Source organism: Pleurodeles waltl, chromosome 1_1, assembly GCF_031143425.1.
Source record: "Pleurodeles waltl isolate 20211129_DDA chromosome 1_1, aPleWal1.hap1.20221129, whole genome shotgun sequence".
Lineage (NCBI taxonomy): Eukaryota > Metazoa > Chordata > Amphibia > Caudata > Salamandridae > Pleurodeles > Pleurodeles waltl.
Window position 1 is genome coordinate 753,075,281 of NC_090436.1, and position 19,654 is coordinate 753,094,934.

Below are 19,654 nucleotides of genomic sequence, written 5' to 3' on the forward strand. Positions count from 1 at the left end.
TTGTGAAAATGTGATGTGTCCACGTTGGGTTTTGGGGCACTTCCTGTTGCGGGCGCTAGGCCTAGCCACACAAGTGAGGTAGCATTCTTATCACAAGACTTGGGGGAATGCGGGGTGGAAGGAAATTTGTGGCTCCTCTCGGATTCCAGAACTTTCTGTCACCAAAATGAGAGGAAAAATTATTTTTTGGGCCAAATTTTGAGGTTTGCAAAGGATTCTAGGTAACAGAACCTGGTCAGAGCCCCACAAGTCACCCCATCTGGAAGTCCCCTAGGTGTACAGTTTTAAAAAATGCGCAGGTTTGCTAGGTTTCCCCAGGTACCGGCTGAGCTAGAGGCCGAAATCCACAGCTAGGCACTTTGTAAAAAAATAGCTCTGTTTTCTTTCTGAAAATGTGATGTGTCCATGTTGTGTTTTGGGGCATTTCCTGTCGCGGGCGCTAAGCCTACCCACACATTTGAGGTACCATTTTTATCGGGAGACTTGGGGGAATGTGGGTGGAAGGAAATTTATGGCTCCTCTCAGATTCCAGAACTTTCTGTCACCGAAATGAGAGGAAAAAAGTGGTTTTTTTTTGCTAATTTTTTAAGTTTGCAAAGGATTCTGGGGAACAGAACCTGGTTACAGCCCCACAAGTCACCCCATCTTGGATTCCCCTAGGTGTCTAGTTTTCAAAGATGCACAGGTTTGCTAGGTTTCCTCAGGTGCCGGCTGAGCTAGAGGCCAAAATCCACAGCTAGGCACTTTGTAAAAACAGCTTTGTTTTCTTTGTGAAAATGTGATGTGTATACGTTGTGTTTTGGGGCATTTCCTTTCGCAGGTGCTAGGCCTATCCACACAAGTGAGGTACCATTTTTATCGTGAGACTTGGGGAAACGCTGGGTGGAAGGAAAATTGTGGCTCCTCTCGGATTCAATAACTTTCTGTCACCGAAATGAGAGGAAAAAAGTGTTTTTTGGACAAATTTTGAGGTTTGCAACCTGGTCAGAGCCCCATAAGTCACCCCAACTTGGATTCCCCTAGGTGTCTAGTTTTTAAAACTGCACAGATGTGCTAGGTATCCCTAGGTGCCGACTGAGTTAGATGTCAAAATCCACAGCTAGACACTTTGCAAAAAACAGGTCTGATTTCTTTGTGAAAATGTGATGTGTCCATTTTGTGTTTCCTGTCGCGAGTATTAGGCCTATCCACGCAAGTGAGGTACCATTTTTATCGGGAGACTTGGGGGAACACAGAATAGTAAAACAAGTGTTATTGCACCGTGTCTTTGTTTACATTTTTTCCTTCCAAATGTAAGACAGTGTGTAAAAAAGACATCTATTTGAGAAATGCCCTGTAATTCACATGCTAGTATGGGCACCCAGGAATTCAGAGATGTGCAAATAACCACTGCTTCCCAACACCTTATCTTGTGGCCATTTTGGAAATACAAAGGTTTTCTTGATACCTATTTTTCACATTTTATATTTCAGCAAATGAATTGCTGTATACCCGGTATAGAATGAAAACCCATTGCAAGGTGCAGCTCATTTATTGGCTCTGGGTACCTGGGGTTCTTGATGAACCTACAAGCCCTATATATCCCCGCAACCAGAAGAGTCCAGCGGACATAACAATATATTGCTTTAAAAAATCTGACATTGCAGGAAAAAGTTACAAAGTAAAACGTGGGAAAAATGGCTGTTTTTTTCACCTCAATTTAAATATTCTTTTATTTCAGCTGTTATTTTCTGAAGGAAATACTTGTAGGATCTACACAAATGACCCCTTGCTGAATTCAGAAATGTTGTCTACTTTTTGGAAATGTTTAGCTTTCTGGGATCCAGCATTGGTTTCTCACCCATTTCTGTCACTAACTAGAAGAAGGCTGAAAGCACAAAAAATAGTAAAAATGGGGTATGTCCCAGTAAAATGTCAAAATTGTGTTGCAAAATGTGGTTTTCTAATTCAAGTCTGCCTGTTCCTGAAAGCTGGGAAGATGGTGAGTTTCCCACCACAAACCCTTTATTTATGTCATTTACAGGGAAAAAAACACAAGCCTTCTTCTGCAGCCCTTTTTTCCATTTATTTGAAACATTTTTTTTGCTGTATTTTGGCTAATTTCCTGTTCTCCTTCAGGGGAACCCACAAAGTCTGGGTACCTCTAGTATCTCTAGGATGTTGGAGAAAAAGGACGCAAATTTGGCATGAGTAGCTTATGTGGAGAAAAAGTTATGAGGGCCTAAGTGCGAACTGCCCCAAATAGCCAAAAAAAGGCTCTGCACAGGAGGAGAAAAGGCCTGTCAGTGAAGGGGTTAAACACTGCAATAGAACTGTACAGTATTGTATACATATGAATGACCTGTAGTTGGCTGCAGTCAACACACCAGGAGCGATAGTGGGGCACAAGTATGTGAAAATAGAAATGCCAAAGAGTACAGTAAGTGGCCATAGAAGTTAGAAAAACTGCCTGCCAGTGACAATGTCAAATACAAAACTGTCAATGTAAAGTGTGTGTCATTGGAAGTACTGTCTTATAATAGCACTTCTGTTGTCCTCATTCTCTGCCTCCTCATCTTCACTGTCCACAGGGTCCACTGCTGCCACATCCCCATCTCCAGCCTCATCCTCCTGCAGAAAAGGCACCTGGCGACATAAGGCAATGTTGTGCAACATACAGCATGCCACGATGATCTGGCACACCTTCTTGGGTGAGTAGTACAGGAATCCATCATGCACAGACCCAGGAGACTTTAATTTGACATGGGAGATGTACTGGTCCGCCAAGCACACTATCTGCATATTCATGTAATGAAAGCTCTTCTGATTTCTGAACACCTGTTCATTTCTCCTGGGGGGGACAAATGCAACACATGTACCATCAATATCCCCAATAATGTTGGGGATATGTCCCATAGCATAGAAATCAGCTTTCACTGTGGCCAAATCCTCCACCTGGGGGAAAACGATGTAGCTGTGCATATGTTTAATCAGGGCAGACAATACTCTGGTCAGCACTATTGAGAACATTGGTTGAGACATTCCTGCTGCCAAGCCCACTGTCACTTGAAAAGAGCCACTTGCTAGGAAATGGAGCAAAGATAGGACTTGCACAAGAGGGGGGATCCCGGTGGGCTGACGGATAGCAGATATCAGGTCAGGTTCCAATTGGGCACACAGCTCTGTGATTGTGGCCCTGTCCAGTATATAGGTAAGTATAATGTGCCTGTCCTCCATTGTTGCCAAGTCCACCAGGGGCCTGTACACAGGGGGATGTCTCCATCTCCTATTCATCCACAGCAGTTGCAATCTAGGGGGCAAACGGTGAGTAGCTGGTCAGTATTCCATATTTCCAAACACTACACAGCAGTGCATGTTGTGACTATAACACAATATTGTTGTATAGGCCCAAATGGTGCCTATGTGTACTGTGACGCAGTTAGGTGCTATGGCCTGCCCCCTTCCTGAAATGGCGTCCGCCTGTCCTGTATGGAGGGACAGGTGGAAATGAGGTAATTCCGCTGACGTTGTGCACCATTGCAGGAGGTGGTTGAAAACCGCTGTGCAACTCCTCATTGGATCCCATTGGGTTACAGTGGCCAATGGTGATGTATGCTGACGGTGATGGTACGCACCACTGTGGACGGTTCACACGGACGTGACCGCCATTCTCTATCTGTTCACCCACTTGCTACCTGACCTTCAACAGGAGAGGACCTAAGTGCTGCTGTGACCTGTGTCTGGAACCAACCATGGCTTGTGTCACTAGGGAAAGGGCGCCTGCCTGCACCACTGCGGAGTTGGAGAGACTGGTGGATGGGGTCCTACCCCAGTACTGAATGCTATATGGGCCACCAGACCAACAGGTGAGTAAACTGTGAGCACGATTCATGGGGCATGAATGCATGGAGTGCTGTGTGTGAGGTCCTCGTGTGGGGGGGTGGTAGAAGGGCCCTAGGCTGCATGCTGCATGTATGGTGGGCAATGTCCTTGCATAAGGGGATGAGAAGGCTATGGTGGGACATGAGTATAACAGGCCGAACGGTCTGACTGATACCTTTTGCTATGTGTATATTTCTGCAGGTCAGCGCCCATCAGAAAAAGAGTATATGGCATGCTATCGCTAATGACGTGTGGACCCTGGGAGTCTATGGCAGGTGGAGCACCCACTGTTGCAAACAGTGGGAGGACCTGAGACGCTGGGCAAGGAAGACGGGGGAGGCCAAACTGGGGATGGCCTTCCAACAGGGAAGGGGTGCCCATCGAACGCTTACCCCCCCAATGGCCCACATACTGGTGGTGGCCTATCCGGAGCTGGATGGGTGCTTGAGGGCATCTCAGCAGCCACAAGGGGGTGAGTACAGTTTCCCAATATATTACTTGAGCGTGGTGTGGTGGTCTCTGGGAGGGGATGTGGGCTTGTGGGTGCCTCTAGGCCAGGCCGGACATTGCAGGGTAGGTCCCATGTTGGGCAGGGTATGATGTAAACCAACTCCAACCAAGCTAGTAGGCATCCACTACTGGGCAGGGGTCTGTGGGTCTCAGGTATGCTGGTATTGGCATTAGGTATTACTGTCCATGGCCTGGTGACTAGCATTGTGACTGGTAGTTGTAGGAGGCAGGCCTGGCTTAGAGTGGGTACCTGATGGTACTTACACCTTGTGCCAGGTCTACTTATCCCTTATTAGTAGATGAGTAGTGTTCTAGCAGCTTAGGCTGATAGAGGTAGCTATAGCAGAGCAGCTTAGGCTGAACTAGGAGAAATGTAAAGCTCCTACTATACCACTTATATCATATAGCACTATATCATGAGAATCACAATACTCAGAGTTACTAAAAATAAAGGTACTTTATTTTAGTGACAATGTGTCAGAAATATCGCAGAGGATATACACCCTTAGGAGGTAAGAAAAATACACAAATTATACACACAAACCAAAATCAGGTAAGTAAACAGTTAGAAAAGTAGTGCAAACACTGTAGAATACAATAGGATGCAATAGCCCTAAGGGCAACACAAACCATATACTCTAAAAGTGGAATGCAAACCACAAATGGACCCCAGGCCTAGTGTAGTGTGTAGAGGGTCACTGGGAGTGTAAGAAAACACTAAGGGTGTCCAAGGTACCCCACCCCAAGACCTGAAAAGTAGGAGTAAAGTTTCCCTACTTCCCCAGAAACACACTAAAGTTGTGATATTAGATTCTGCAAAGACAACAACTGACTGCAAAGCACTGAATATGGATTTCTGGACCTGAGGACCTGTAAAGGAAGGGGACCAAGTCCAAGAGTCACGAAAGTGTCGAGTGGTGGCAGGAGCCCACTAAACCCCGGATGAAGGTGCAAAAGGGCTGCCTCTGGGTGGATTCTCCTCTCCTTTGCACAGAAGATGTCCCACGGCGTGCTGGAGGATGCAGAGTTGTTTCCACACAGAAAGACAGCAAACAAGCCTTGCTAGCTACAAAGGTCACATTTGAAGAAAATGGGTGCTGCCAGGGCCCAGGAAGGACCAGGAGGTCGCCACTTGGAGGAGGAGATAGAGGTGCCACTCAGCAGTACAGAGAGCCCACACAGAAGCAGGCAGCTCCCGCAGACATACTTGAACAGGCGTTCAAGAAATCTGAGCAAGGCAGTCATCTCAACACTACAAAGGAGAATCCCACGAAGCCGGTGGTCAACTCAGCAAGTTGAGCAATGCAGGATGGAGTGCTGGGGAACAGGGCTATGCTGTGCATAAAGGATTCCTTGCAAAAGTGCACTGAAACCCTAGCAGCTGCAGTTCACGCAGTACACAGGATTACTGTCTGGCATGGGGAGGCAAGGACTTACCTCCACCAAATTTGGACAGAAGGACCACTGGACTGTTGAGGTCACTTAGATCCAGCTCCTGTGTTCCAGGGGCCACGCTCGTCGAGATAAGAGGGGACCCAGAGGACCAATGAAGCAGAAGTTTGGTGCCTGAGTTAGCAGGGGGAAGATTCTGTCAACCCACAGGAGATTTCTTCTTGCCTTCCAGTGCAGGGTGAAGGCAGACAGCCCTCAGAGCATGCACCACCAGGAAACAGTTGAGAAAGCTGGCAGGATTAGGCACTACAATGTTGCTGGTAGTTGTCTTGCTACTTTGTTGCAGTTTTGCAGGTGTCCTGGAGCAGTCAGTGGTCGATCCTTGGCAGAAGTCGAAGAGGGTGATGCAGAGGAACGCTGGTGAGCTCTTGCATTCGTTATCTGAAGAGAAACCCACAGGAGAGACCCTAAAGAGCCCTCGGAGGAGGATTGGCCACCTAACCAGGTAAGTACCTATCAGGAGGGGTCTCTGATGTCACCTGCTGGCACTGGCCACTCAGAGGGCTCCACTGTGCCCTCACACCTCTGCATTCAAGATGGCAGAGGTCTGGGACACACTGGAGGAGCTCTGGGCACCACCCCTGGGGTGGTGATGGACAGGGGAGTGGTCACTCCCCTTTCCTTTGTCAAGTTTCGCGCCAGAACAGGGGCTGGGGGATTCCTGAACCGGTGTAGACTGGCTTATGGAAGGAGGGCACCATCTGTGCCCCTCAAAGCATTTCCAGAGGCTGGGGGAGGCTACTCCTCTCCAGCCCTTAACACCTATTTCCAAAGGGAGAGGGTGTAACACCCTCTCTCAAGGAAATCCTTTGTTCTGCCTTCCTGGGACTGGGCTGCCCATACCCCAGGAGGGCAGAAGCCTGTCTGTGGGTTGGCAGCAGTGGTAGCTGCAGTGAAAACCCCAGAGAGCTAGTTTAGCAGTACCCTGAGTCCATTCTGGAGCCCCGGGGATGCATGGGATTGGCACCCCAATACCAGATTTGGCATGGGGGACAATTCCATGATCTTAGACATGTTACATGGCTATATTCGGAGTTACCATTGTGAAGCTACATATAGGTATTGATCTATATGTAGTGCACACGTGTAATGGTGTCCCCGCACTCAAAAGTCCGGGGAAATTGCCCTGAGCAATGTGGGGGCACCTTGGATAGTACCAGGGTGCCCTCACACTTAGTAACTTTGCACCTAACCTTCACCAAGTGAGGGTTAGACATATAGGTGACTTTTAAGTTACTTAAGTGCAGTGTAAATTGGCTGTGAAATAACGTGGACGTTATTTCACTGTAAGAATTGTCTGCACTCCCTATGGGTGGCAAAAGAAATGCTGCAGCCCATAGGGATCTCCTGGAACCCCAATACCCTGGGTACCTAGGTACCATATACTAGGGAATTATAAGGGTGTTCCAGTGTGCCAATTAGAATTGGTAAAAATGGTCACTAGCCTGCAGGGAGAATTTTAAAGACAGAGAGAGCATGAACACTGAGATTCTGGTTAGCAGAGTCTCAGTGACACAGTTAGGCACCACACAGGGAACACATTCAGGCCACAAACTATGGGCACTAAGGTCCTGGATAGCAGCAACCCAGTGAGACAGGCAAAAACAAACTGACACATGAGTTAAATGGAGGTAACATGCCAGGCAAGATGGTACTTTCCTACAGTAGTGCATTTCCCAATGTGTAGGGCTGTTCCCTGTGTGTGTGTGTGCATCGTGTACGCCAACAGTGGTGTTGTTGCAGCCATTAACCAAGTGCATCCTTTGTTCCTTCCCCCCCTTTTTGTTTTGTCACCCTGTCCTTCTGTACATTGGCATCATCTGGCAGAGGAGCAGAGGCACCGGTGATGGAGGGAGCTGCATACCACATGGCCCAGGAGGCCGAATCCACAGACAGTGAGGGCATCAGTGGGACGAAGGGCGAGGGGAGCACCACAGCGGAGACAAGAGGGGAGAGTTTGGACAGTGATACCTCCTCTGATGGAAGCTCCCTGGTTTTGGCGGACACCTCTGTGGCCACCTCAACTACAGGTACAGATGTCATCCTTGTACCAGCACAGTCCTCCCAGCAGCCCCTCAACGTGTTTCCCATGCCCGCTCACCCAGGAGGTGGGCATCTCCTTTGCCCCAGGCACCTCAGGCCCTGCCCCAGTTAACCCTGCTGCCCTGAGTGAGGAGGCTATTGACCTCCTGCGATCCATCTCTGATGGGCGGTCAACCATTGTGAATGCCATCCAAGGGCTGGCAGCCCATTTGCAACTAACAAATGCATTCACTCTGGCATGGCGGCCCAACAGAGATCAAATCAGGCTCTGGCCTCCTCTCTGAAGGCAGCCATTGTTCCTGTTTCTAGCCTCCCCCCTCCAACTTCATCTACCCAATCCCATTCCCCTCAACCCCAACCTATCCCAAGCACACAGGCAGACCAGTATGCACACAGGACAACACACAGGAGTGGTTCAGGCAAACACAAGCACCACATCACAGGCACTCACACAAACACCATCCAGATGAAGACACACCAACATCCACTGCCTCCACTGTGTCCCTCTCCTCCTCGTCGTCCACCTCCCTCCCAGTTGCGTCTCCACTCACACCTGCATGCACTACATTCTCATCCACTACCTCCATCACCAGCACACCTATCACTACACACCCCTCACTGGCAGTCACCACCCCCACATCCATGCACACATCCACTGTGTCCTCTCCCACTGTGTCTGTGCCCCCTCCTCCCAAAGTACACAACCTCAAGCTCTCAGACACCCAAAAGCCTCAAAAGACCATCCAGCCCATGCACCTGCTCCCAAACACAGCAGACAGACTCCTCCTACAACCACTTCCTCTTCCTCCACTCCCAAACTGTCATCCTCTTCTGCCCCAATGTCCCTAAGAAGCTTTTCCTCTCCACCGTTGAACTCTTCCCCACTCCTCCCCCGGCCCTTCACATCGGTCAGGGTAGTCAGATCCCAGGCGAGCACCTCAGCCACTCAGTCCACAGCCACAGCAGTGTCGACAGCTACTGCAGGTGGGAGAGGATCCTGGGAACAAGCCAGCAGCACTGAAAGTGAGCCTGTACCACGTACCTCAAGGAAGAGCAGGGAGGCACCACCAGCTGTGAAAGGGAAGGGCAAGGAGGCACCACCGTCTGCGAAAGGGAATGGCAAGGGGGCACCAGTTGCGAAAGGGAAGGGCAAGGAGGCACCACCAGCTGCAAAAGGGAAGGGCAAGGGGCCTGCACCTGCAGGCAGGAAGGACAGGAGGCCTGGTGCTGGGACTCATTTGGAGCCCCCACCATCAACCATGGCAGGTCAGCCGTCCGAGGCTGCAGGGGAAGGGCTGGAGCCTCCCCCCACCACTGCCAGCACCGCCACCAGCACTGCCACCAGCACCACTGCCAGCACTGCCACCAGTACCACAGCCAGCAGCAGCAGCCCCAGTGGGCAGCTGTCCAAGGCTGCAGGGGAAGGGCTGGAGCCTACCCCTACCACTGCCAGCCCCACCACCAGCCCCACTGCCAGCAGCAGTAGCCCCAGTGGGCAGCTGTCCAAGGCTGCAGGGGAAGGGCTGGAGCCAACCCCCACCACTGCCAGCACTGCCAAAAGCACCACTGCCAGCAGCAGCAGCAGCCCCAGTGGGCAGCTGTCTGAGGCTGCAGGGGAAGGGCTGGAGCCTACCACCACCACTGCAAGCCTGACACCAGCCCCGCCACTGCCACCACTGAGCAGCCGTCACAGCTGGCAGGCAGTGTGTAGTCCTGCCTCCATGGGCTGTGGTGCATCCTGGACCCTGCAAATCCTGTAGTAGTGACACCCAGGTGAGAGACTGTGACCTTGCAATCCCCAAGATCTGCATCACAGGGCACAATGCCCCCTCCAGAACCAGTGGAAGAAGCCATCCACTCACTGCATCCTTCCCAGGATTAAGCACACTGGGCACAAGGCCCCCTCCAGAACCAGTGGAAGAAGGCATCCACTTGAGAGACTGTGTCCTTGCACTCCCCAGTACCAAGCAGTAGGCAAACCACCCACTTGAGAGACTGTGGCCTGGCACTCCCCAGGATATGGCACAGGGCATGTAGCCCCCTCCAGGACCAGTGGCGTTGTTCCATCTTCTGTCTGAGATGCCCCCCCATTGCCCGCCCCCCTGAGGTACCTGTATATTTGCATGTTGTTGCAGGAGTGAGGTGGGTCCTTGGCCTATGTGATGTGGCCCTGTGGCCCACGGACATTGAGGACTGGGCAGTGTCCCTCCATTTATAAATATCTATATACATTTGTATTTTGATGCACTTCTTCATGTTATTTTATCACATTACACTCACTTTCTTCCAATCATTTTGTCCTTGCATTATTTGTGAGGGGTACGGAATGTATATGTAATGTTAGTGCATCTGGTTGTGTGTATGGTGTTGGGGGTGGGGGTGTTGCGTGTTGCGTGTGTGTGTCACTCTCTTTTACCTCCCACCTCCCTTGTGTGCTAGACGGCAGTACTCACCGTGGTTGTCTTTGCTGGTGTTGCTGCTCATAATGCAGGAAAAGGTAGACAAGCATCAGGAAAATGGGCAACTCGGGCTCCTTGGCGTCATGGTTGTTCCCTGAGTCTCCAAAGTTGAGTCCTTTGACTTCTGTGTTCTGTTTCTGCTGTGCTTTTGATGTCGTTGGTACTGCCCAAGAAAAGGTGGCAGATAGTACATTATCTTCCGCCTGGCTGTTGGTGATTACCACAGTGGAGCTTGTTGATACCTCTGTGGCGGTTGGTGTGTTAAAGTGGATGTCTGGGCGGTTTCTGCCATGGTCATAATTCCTTTTTTTTACCGCCGGGCTGGTGGCGGTATTACCGCCGCTTTATCACTGACCTCCAGGGTTGTAATGAGGGCCTCAGTCTCCGTTATGTCACAGTAGCGTCAAGATGCCTCTCATGGGCTGTGTTTATCAATCCAGCATAGGCACCATAAGGTGGAACACACTTCTCACACCTCATTAGCACATCATCCTCAATAGATAATTCTTCAGCAATTTTGGAAAATGGTTGTAATGGAAACTTCAAATTTTTCTCTCTCGGCCAACCATTAATTACATGATCCCTCACTTTAGCTAATACTACATCTTCTTTCTCTGCATCTTTCCAATCCATTTCGCTACATAATTTACATACAGGAAAATCTAAACTTGCAACAAAGCAGTCTTTTTTATCCTCCTCCACATCCATCCTGTCCTGTTCAGAAATGGGTAACCTAGTCAGGAAACCTGCCCTTACATTTTCTCTGCCAGGAATACATCTAATATCCAGGTCGTTTTGCAGCAGTTTAGTAGTTAACTGAGCTATATGTGAAGTAGTATATTTAACCTTGTCACCTCTCAAAATATTCACAAGGGGTTTGTGATCAGTTTGTAATATAAATGTTCTGTCCCAAATATAACTTCAACATTTTTCACACGCCTAAATGCACACAAGAAGTTCTTTTTCATTCACTGAATAGTTCAACTCAGCTTATCTCAGCACCCTTGAAGCGTAACTAATGGTACCTTCAATTTGTGAAAATTCCTGGGTCAGAACTGCTCCCAGCCCATATTAGCTGGCTTCTAAAGTAATTGTACAGGTTGAAAGGGGATCATAAGAATGCAACGCTCTAGCATTCGTCATTTCTGATTTAACCAATTCAAAGTGTCCTGACAATTATTACCCCACTGAATCGCCACATTATTTCTAAGCATATTAGTTAGATTCTTTATTTTGGTAGCATACTCAGGAATTAACCTAGCAGAAAATTCACTCAAGCCCCCAAATGAGCGTAGCTCATTTTTGTTCTTGGGAGAGGGACACTCTTTGGCAGCTTTGACCAAACCAAATCTGGGGCCGATCCCTTCAGAGGAGATTTCATGCCCAAGGAACTCCACTTTTTTTTCTCCAAAATTGACATTTTTCCTTTTTCACCACTACACCATTATTCTTAAACACACTGAGCAATGATCTGAGCACTGAATCATGTTTATCCAAGTGTTTTGCAAAAATGAGCACGTCATCCTGGAAAATCACAACCCCCTGAATTTCCTTTAGTAGGTGACACATTACCTTCTGGAATGTAGAAGCCACAGACGCCAGACCACGAGGCATCTTACAGAACTGGAAACTATCAAAAGGTGTGTTGAATGGCATAAAATGCCTTGAATTTTCCTCAAGCATATCCTGGTGATACGCTGATGTCATATCAATTTTGGAAAACCACTCAGCCCCCTTAAATTCTTCTAAAAGATCATTGATCTTGGGCAAGGGAAGGGAATAAACCCAAATTTCTTTGTTTAAGCTTCTTAAGTAAATGCATAAATACATCTCACCATTACGCTTACGTGCAACAACAATAGGCGAAAGCCATAGACTAGACTCAATGTGTTCAATCACATATTTCATTTGTAATTTCGCCAACTTGTTTAACATCATCCCTCAGACTAAATGGAATTGACGTGAGCTTGTGTTTTATAGGAACTGCCCCTTGTTTAACTTTGATTCTGTGTTTAAATCCTATAATGCATCCTAACCTACTATCAAAAGTTTTGGGAAACTCCTTGTACAATCTGTCAATTTCAGATACTAACGATTCTTTAACCACCATCACCTGTTCACTAGTGCCTGGTTTCAACACCATGTCAAAAAGGCCTTGATGGAACCATCCTAAAATGTTTAGGCCCATATTTATACTGTTTTAGCGCTGCGTTTGCGCCGCTTTTTGACGCAAAAAATGGCGCAAACTTACAAACTACAATACTCTTTTGCAAGTTTGCGCCGCTTTTGCGTCAAACAGCGGCGCAAACGCGGCGCTAAAAAGGTATAAATATGGGCCTTAGTCCCTTAACTGCAACATAGACTTTGACTTGAATCTTGCGCCCCTTCAATTCCAAAACTTCCTCAATGTAACTTTCAAGTTCAGTCATTCTGCCTTCATACGAAACCGGGGTTCTATGAGGTAGAAATATTGTCCTTTTATCCCAAGTCTTCTTAAACAATTCAGAAGTCACCATGGTAATGCATTCCCCTGAGTCCACCAGTAAATACAAAGTTTTTCCCCCAACTGCGACATCCACATACGGGTCCACATACTCGCCCGGATCACCTGTGACTACACAATGATCTGTCACCACAACAATCATGTCCTGAAATTCTGTTGCTAGTTGCTGCTCTGTGACATAATCAGATACAGTAATGCTGTTAACCTTAACAATTTTGTTTGTCCCACTCTGACACACCTTAGCTAAATGACCCATCGTCCCACATCTGCGACATACCACTGCCCTTACTGGACACCCTTTGCCATCCCTTCCATGGGGAGCATTGCCACATCTAAAGCAAATATTAGTAAGTTTAAAAAATTGATTATCCAGACTTTTGTTGTCCTTTCGTGTAGACATATTTGTAATCGCATTGATCTTCTCATTCACCTTTGGCTGAATGGCAAGTTCTTTGAGAGCAACCTGTTTAAGTTTGTTACTCTTTGCCACCTTAATTACCTCTTCAGAGAAGGATCCTCCCAAGGTGAGAAATTTCTGTTAAATGTTTTTGCCTATGCAATGACTAATAAACTAATCTCTGTCCAGCTGATCATAAAACACACCAAATTGACATTGTGAACACAATTTTACTATGGCATTAATATAGTCATCCACATTTTCATTGTGTAATTGCGCCCTTTCAAAGAATTTGTGACGTGACACCACCAGGCCAGGTTGTCTGTCAAACCTTATGGACAACTTCTTTACAGCTTCCTGATATTCACCCAACTCTTCACCATCTCGCCAGTACGACCTCTGGGAGATGTTAAAAAATCTCTCTACCTTCAAAACCTGAAGATAGTAGTAATAAAAATGTTTTCCTTTCAGGACTGAAACATGTAGCACCAATGGCACACAAATAAGTCTCAAACACATCTAACCATTGCTTCCAAAAAACAGGTGGATTGCCAGGGAACTTCTAAAAAAAGTGGTGGTGCGTTCACAGACTGCATAACTAAAAGGCTGTAGACTAGACAGCGGTAAACAGCGTTTAAACTGGAGCTGTGCATGTCGGCATAAACAAGAATGATTGGATGCAGTGACACGCAAATACAATAAGCTGTGAGATTCAGCGTGAACGATAACCGTAATGCTATTGCAGAGTAGGCCTCACAGGAAGAAATGTAATCCAAAGGCGTTGCTTAGCAACGCTTAATGAAAGCGTGGTGATGCTAGATCCTTCCTGTGCGTCGTGCATCTGAAGAAGCAGAACTGTGCGAAAACCAGAACCTGAGCGTGAGCAGCCCACAAAATACTCACAGTTTATTGATCAGGTAAGAAGTGTAGAGACCATAGTCACAGAGTCCAAAGCACGCCGTTCTTCAACTTTAGACTTCGCTGCGACCACACTTGACCTGTTGTCCTCCGATCGCTCCGACACATCTGCCTCTGATTGCCTCTTGAGCGGCTGCTTGGACTCCTCATGTGGCTCAAGTACCTCGTCGCCAAAATATGTTGTTTTAACAAGATTCAAATAAACTCAAGCAAGTTAGAACATAGATTTATTACAAGCGAAATACGAGCCACCTGACAGCCGGCCAGTCGCGATCTCTCCAGCTGTCGTTGCTCCACCGGTCATGGTCTTGTTAAGAATTGGCCGACTTACAGCATTCTTAATTCCAAATCCACTGACCACAACAAACTGCCTAATGAATATTAATTAGGTAGCTTGTCCTGCAGTGCTCTGCGATTTGGTATTTTGTGAACTGATCTATTTGCACGTAGGTTGATTCACAGAATTATTTTCTATTCGCAAAACGTCAATGAACAATTTGCAACTAATTTTTGGTAATAGAATAATCATACATGAGACCCTATGTAACCATATACGTTGGAATGTAGTTATGCATGAATATATCTATTCTCAAATGTTTTTCATATAGGACACACTACATGGAAAATCCTTCCTGTGGATATTCCAGAAGACTCCCAGGAACTTGATGTAAACCCTAGCACTTTGCAGCCTCATCAGGAGTATGATGAGCTGCACAACTGCTTCAGTACAAAAAAATACACAAAGGGTCCAAATCACAGCCATTTCGACATTTAACTTCAACTAATGGTGGGGGAGGTGTGATTTGGCGCGTGGCAAGATGGGGACTCCCTTTTGAGCTCCGGAGAGCCCGCAACAGATCCTAGCATCTATTGGATGTCATGAGCAGTCTTTGACTGTAGAAAATGAATGCTCTCACCCCAGTAAGAGGCAAGGAACCAATCTGAGCCACTCCAGTGTCTCTACGATCACTTGAGAACTCTTCTTTCTTCTTCTATGCCGTGCCTGTGCTTCAATACGCCGACAAAATGGAAAATCCACAAAATAGGGCGTGATGTGCAAACGTTCTTCAGAGGCACTGAGGGACGTATTTATACTTTTTGGCGCACAACTGCGCCAACGCAGTTGTGCGTCAAAAAATTTAACGCCGGCTAACGCCATTCCAAAGCGCCATGCGGGCGCCTTATTTATGGAATGACGTTAGCCGGCGGACCTGACTGGTGTGCGTAAAAAAAAATTACCCACACCAGGCAGTGCCGGCGTAGGGGAAAATGGAGCTTGGGCGTCAAAGAATGGGGCAAGTCGGTCTGAGGCAAAAAATCTGCCTCAACCTGATTTGCGCCTTTTTTTTTTTACTCCCACCCTCCATTGACATGACTCCTGTCTTAGCAAAGACAGGAGTCATGCCCCCTTGCCAAATGGCCATGCCTAGGGGACCTCTGTCCCCTGGGCATGGTCATTGGGCATAGTGGCATGTAGGGGGGCACAAATCAGGCCCCCCTATGCCACAAAAAAAAAAAAAAAATAATTTACCTGAACTTACCCTAAGTTCCCTGGGATGGGTCCCTCTATCCTTGGGCGTCCTCCTGGGGTGGGCAAGGGTGGCAGGGGGTGTCCCTGGGGGCATGGGAGGGCACCTCTGGGCTCCTTCTGAGCCCACAGGTCCCTTAACGCCTGCCCTGACCAGGCGCTAAAAAATTACGCTAAAGCGGCTGGATGTCATTTTTTTTGACCCGCCCACTCCCGGGCGTCATTTTTGCCCGGGAGTATAAATACGGCGCACATGCCTCGGAGTCATTTTTTAGACGGGAACGCCTACCTTGCATATCATTAACACAAGGAAGGTGTCCACGCTAAAAAATTACGCAAACTCCAAGATCTTTGGCACTAGACGGGTCTATCGCCAAAGTATAAATATGGAGTTAGTTTTGCGTCGGATTTGCGTAAAAAAAAACTACGCAATTCCGGCGCAAACAGAGTATAAATATGCCCCTGGGAGTCTCCATCGCACACTCTAACGCCCACAACTACTGCACACAACTTTGGTGGAATAAGGTACAGGGCTGGCAAGCCCTTAGCGGATCCTATCTGGGTCACACTGTGTTATGAAGGATGGCTGGTTAACAATAATCTGTAAGTTTGGGAGTGATACAGGGCCTTTGAACGTATTTCAAAACCCCATTAAAGGAATGGGATGATCCCCCCTTTGTAAGATTTATATAATTTGGATTACGCAGCCTCCCACTGGAAACAACATAGTTGGGCTCACTCTGAGGCCCTTATCGTAGTCTGTGATATTAATCTGCACAGTTACTATTATCAGACACCAAAGCTCATATTAAGGGCACTGTTCACAATGCAGACCGCAATGTGCAGACGTTCTTCAGAGATATTGAGAGTTTCCATTGCACACTCTACTGCACACAACTATTGCACGCAACTGCGGTGGAACAAGGTACAGGGCTGGAAAGACATTAGCGGATCCTAGCCAGGTCAAGCTGTGTTATGAGGTATGACTGTTTAACAATAATCTGCTAGTTTGGGAGTGATACAGGGTCGTTGAACGTATTTAAAAACCACAATAAAGACACAGGCTGCTCCCCCGCATCTAAGCTTTATATTCTTTGGATTACCCAGCCTCCTGCTGCAAACAACATAGTTGGGCTTCTTTTGAGGCCCACATCATACGCTGAGATATCTATCTGCACTGTTCCTATTATCAGATTCCAAAGCTCATATTAAAGGCACTGTTCACTCCGGCTACAGGCTACGTCAATCCGTCCATATATATAGCAAGGCCTGTCCTGACCTCGATAAAAGACGTATAACGTGTGAATCCTTGAAAGGGTGGTCCCCAAGCCATGATTCCCTTGGCTCCATTAATATCACAGATTGCAACATGGCGGATTCCAAAGACTCTTCCTCCAAAGATAGAGAATCCAAAACGGCACTCAAAAGAACGAAACACTCACAACCAATGTTAGAATCTCCGTCAAGGAAAAAACGTATTCTTCCTCAACACACGATGTGATTTTATGTAAACTGAACACTGTGCATGGCGTAGCCTAAAGCACGAAGACCAATACTGATCTTCTCCAACTTGAAGTATCAGCAATTCGAAGCGACCTCAAAGAGCTGAAAATAAGAGTCACCGCCGCAGAATCCAGGATAAGCATAATTGAAGACTGTACCAATGAACATTCCTAAAAGTTTTCTGATCTAGAAAAGATGGTTGCAACTCTGAAATTACAAATAACGGAACAGGAAGATCGAAACAGAAGAAGCAACCTCTGTATATTTGAACTACAGGAAGGAATCAAATCGAACTACAAATAAGCAGCAGATTTTCTTATATCATGGATCCCTACTGACCTTCAACTAGACTTTGACAAGGATTTTGAGATTGCAAGGGCTCACAGGGTCCCCTCCTACAAGACGATGCCCCAAACGTCCCCAAGAGCCATGATCTTTAAACCTCTCAGAGACCAACACACTAAACTAATTCTGGCCCAGATGTGGAAAATGAAGGTGGTAATGTGACAATCACAGAAAATATCCATTTCACAAGACTACACAAAAGAAACTGATTCATCGGAAAGGATTCTTGTCATTAAGGAAAATACTACCATCAATGGGTATCTTCTTTGCCTTTAATGGTCCATCCAAATTCCGTATTTCACACAAAGGCCAAACGAAAATCTCCTCAGATCCTGCAGAAGTATTGAGATTCCTGGGCAATAAATCTGAAACTCAGATGGAAACTGAACACTCCAATTCCTTAGCATTGAATTTCACTACACCCTGAGCATTCTCCTCAGTCCATTAGACCACATAATTATTGTCATAACATTCTCCTTTTTGATGTTGCTATACATTGTTGATATATCTCATGGACACTCACTACCCTATTATATCATGTTAATCCTGTCCAAGGATATCCTCCTTCAATCTCATCTGTGCAGGGCTAACACGACTCAAAGCCTGTTTTTTCTTTTCTTTTTAGATCTTACACCACAACCACACTAGGTTGTAAAACAATAAGGTTCATAATGTATACCTGACTTTGACAGGAATGTCACAGTTAATGTGTTTGAACTTTTTTGCTCTAGGATATTGCGTCTAAGGTTCTAGACAGTTATACCTAGGCCGGTGTCCACTTGTCGAATTGTCATTACCTTTTAATTCTACTTTATATAATCACCCACACACCGGCGGAAATTGTATTTGATCTCAATCCACACTCTGCCTATGGGGTCTTCGATATACGCTTAATGGTATATACTTGTTCAGTCATTTCCATGGGCTCCAGCAATGAGCCCGGCCATGCCCCTACACGGTGCTTGTGCTTCCCCCCGTTTTTGGATATTTGCTTTAACAGGCTCCCCCTGGTGGAAAGTAACACCATTCCAACATCCTAATACCAAGTACTATTTACGCGCTTACTTGTGGATGTCCCCTAAACCCCTTATCCCTAGTTATTTTCCCTCACATTGGTATTACATATATATGCTGATTATGTATCAATTCACCCTTTTTTACCACTCTAGACTATTGTGGTTGACCATCAATAACTTTATCCCTATGTCATCCATTAATGTAGTTTCTCTGAACACTGAAGGGTTAAATCATCCAGTGAAAAGAACAAAAATCTTGGAATATTGTAAAGACCTAGCAGGTGATATTATTCTCTTATAGGAAACTAAGATTGGTTACAGGGAAGTCCCTTCTATTAGGAGAGGGCGGGTGGCCGAAGTATTATGCTATGAAGCCTCAGGGAAAAAAATGGGGCACTAACACTTATGTCCAAGAGTTCTGGCCTGTCGATTATTTCAACGGAACACGATGATAAAGGAGGATGGCTTCTTACTAGGGTATCCAAAGGCACCCAAGATATATACATACTGAACATGTATGCACCAAACAATGAGAACTATGAATTCTGGGCAAGACTGGACAAAAAATTAACTGATCTCCTGCCTAATTCTAACATGATTGTTGGCGGAGACTTTAACCTCCCAATGGACACTATCCTAGGCTGCTACTCTGCAGTACAGTTCAGAATACTCAAATCTCATAAATATACGAATAAAACTCTGCCAATCACACACACTCAAAGATGTATGGAGGATCCATAATCCAACCAGTAATGATTTTACATTTTTCTCTCCACCCCACTTCAGCTTTACACGTATTGATTACCTCGTAGTTTCAGAGGCTCTTCTCCAGCACACTATGTCATTCAAAATTCACTCAATTCTAGTATCCGACTATGCTGCAGTTTCCATGACTATTACTCTAATCCCTACCAAACGAAACAACAGGATCTGGCACATGAATGAAGAAATTCTTGAAAACCCCACAGATATAGAGAGCCTAAACAAAGATGTTGATTTATGTTTTAGTGAAAGTAGCCAATCAGTGTCTTTCCCGTTAATCCTATGTGATGCATTTAAATGCACGAGGGGACGAATAATCAAAAGCATGACCAATAAAAACTTCAAGATTAAAAAATC